This window comes from Nerophis lumbriciformis, linkage group LG12 (assembly GCF_033978685.3).
Source record: "Nerophis lumbriciformis linkage group LG12, RoL_Nlum_v2.1, whole genome shotgun sequence".
NCBI lineage: Eukaryota > Metazoa > Chordata > Actinopteri > Syngnathiformes > Syngnathidae > Nerophis > Nerophis lumbriciformis.
Window position 1 is genome coordinate 22,880,646 of NC_084559.2, and position 3,082 is coordinate 22,883,727.

Sequence of the window (3,082 nt, forward strand, 5' to 3'; positions counted from 1 at the left end):
AAACAAAACATGGGTTTGAGTCCATTATATCTATTTTTTATTATTATTAAAAACACGCATTTTGTTGCAAAGCAACATGATATGATTTATCCTATAACTTTTCTTCTATTAATATATATAAAAAAAACATTATATTGCAGGATAAAAACATAAATAAAATAGAAAAAAATAGAAAATGAAAAACCACAGCCATTTAGTTTTCTATTTGATGTGTCCAAAGTATGTGGCCCATCACATTATATAGTTTAAGTAAAAAAAAAAAAATTAAAAAAAAACAGTAATAAAAATATATATATTTAAAAAAGGCACAAATCAAAGGCGAAAAAGCCAACATTTTCATATTTTGCACAAATAACTATATACCGTTAGTCACCCTAATTAATTATGTATTTATCTTTAAATATATAACGTATTTTTAAACACATTAAAAACAACAAAGAATATATTGATGGATGAACCAACAACACTCACTTTTTTTTTAGCCATATCTAACATCATAAAACATATTTGTTTTCATTGCCAAACGCTGACATTAAAATGACATACATTGGCCAGATTATGAGAGAAATAAGCATTTGATTTGAAGTAACACGACTTTACAAATATTCAAAATGAAATAATATCATGACTGCAATATATAGGATAATCCATTTTGCAAATAATTACGTTCATTTTTCAATTATAATTATCGTGAAATAAAATCATTTCTGTGAGTGTATGGAACAAATGAAGACACAGGTGATTATAATAATTGAAAGTCTTATGGGAAATAATGTTGCATGTGTTCGAAAAGTGACATTTGGAAGCGGCCCCATCTTTCTAAATACAATGCATGCTCCCCATTCATAGCTGACGGCTGAATTACAACATTGCCCTCTGCTGGCTAAAAGATGGTAGTGCAAGCCTTTGCAACAGCATAACATCACAATATAGGACAACAGAGCTTATGCTGCGGGCATTTATCTTTGATTCAACTTGACATATTAAATAGAAACATTTAAAATAAAGTTGAAATCATAGACGTTTAACACTATAATTATTTACTCACATTTGATGTATTCATTTCCTTCTCATGTACAAATCCCAAAACCAGTGGAATTGGTACGTTGTGTAAAATGGTAAATACAAACAGAATACAATGATTTGCAATCATTTTCAACCTATATTCAATTGAATGGACTGCAAAAACAAGATACTTAACATTTGAACTGGAAAACTTTATTTTTTTGCAAATATTAAGTCATTTGGAATTTGATGCCTGCAACATGTTTCAAAAAAGCTGGAACAAGTGGCAAAAAAGACTGAGAGAGTTGAGGAATGCTCATCAAACACTTATTTGGAACATCCCACAGGTGAACAGGTTAATTGGGAACAGGTGGGTGCCATGATTGGGTATAAAAGCAGCTTCCATGAAATGCTCAGTCATTCACAAACAAGGATGGGGCGAGGGTCACCACTTTGTGAACAAATGCGTGAGCAAATTGTCGAACAGTTTAAGAACAACATTTCTCAACGAGCTATTGCAAAGAATTTAGGGAATTTGCCATCTAAGGTCTGTAATATCATCAAAAGTTTCACAGAATCTTGAGAAATCACTGCACGTAACATTGAATGCCCATGACCTTGGATCCTTCAGGCGGTACTGCATCAAAAAGCGACATCAGTGTGTAAAGGATATCACCACATGGGCTCAGGAACACTTATGAAAAACACTGTCAGTAACTACAGTTTGTCGCTACATCTGTAAGTGCAAGTTAAAACTCTACTATGCAAAGCGAAAGCCATTTATCAACAACACCCAGAAACGCCGCCTTCTTTGCTGGGCCCGAGCTCATCTAAAAGGGACTGATGGAAAGTGGAAGAGTGTTCTGTGGTCTGACGAGTCCACATTTGAAATTGTTTTTGGAAACTAGTGGGCGTTGTGTCTTCCGGACCAAAGAGGAAAAGAACCATCCGGATTGTTATAGTTGCAAAGTTCAAAAGCAAGCATCTGTGATGGTATCGGGGTGTATTAGTGCCCAAGGCACAGGTAACTTACACATCTGTGAAGGCACCATTAATGCTGAAAGGTACATACAGGTTTTGGAGCAACATATGTTGCCATCCAAGCAACGTTACCATGGACGCCCCTGCTTATTTTAGCAAGACAATACCAAGCCATGTGTTACAACAACATGGCTTCAAAGTAAAAGAGTGTGAATACTAGACTGGACTGACTGTAGTCCAGACCTGTCTCCCATTGAAAATTAGGATTTTATACTTATTATTATCATTAAAATGGACAATTAACATTAGCATGCAAATTTATTCGACTAAAAGTTATGGATCCTAAAGTGGTAAAAAAAATCAATATTTTGGATTTAACTAATGTTATGCACTTTAAAATAAATATACCAAAAGCTTTATATGAACAATGAATAAGTAAACATGATCATTGTTATTATTGTCAATATATATATATATATATAGTACATTACCAGATAATTAGTTAAGTATGCTATATTTCTGACAATCAACATGTTATTACACATTCTACCACAAGTTATTGTTACTAAATACAATTGGTGATTTAAATACATTCCCACATTTGTCATCATAAATTATATAAAATATCATATGCTTTATGATTAAATGATGTTAGTTCATATACTGTAGTATAATGTGGTTTAATAAATACATATCAATATGTTGAATTAGAGGGCCCCTGATTGCTAGATACTAATGATAATATTACAAAGCAAGTCATTTTAGATATATTTTGGAAGAATATGTACAGGGGAAAAAAATACAGATTGTGGATGTTTAACTACTTTTTTGACCAAACAACACAAAATAATGAAGAAAAATGGTATGAAAACAATCATTCATCCATCCATCCATTTTCTACCGCTTGTCCCTTTTGGGGTCAATCATGATAAAAATATATTTTTTAAATAAAAAGTTTGTATTATTGCCACAAAGGTCCAAAGTCTTAAAAGTTCCCAGAATATTATTACATGTTTACTGTATTATAGTTCTACGGAACCCCTAAAGGGACATGGGGGACATTTTTTTTTGTAGGAAACTTTTGTGTGAGCAAGAG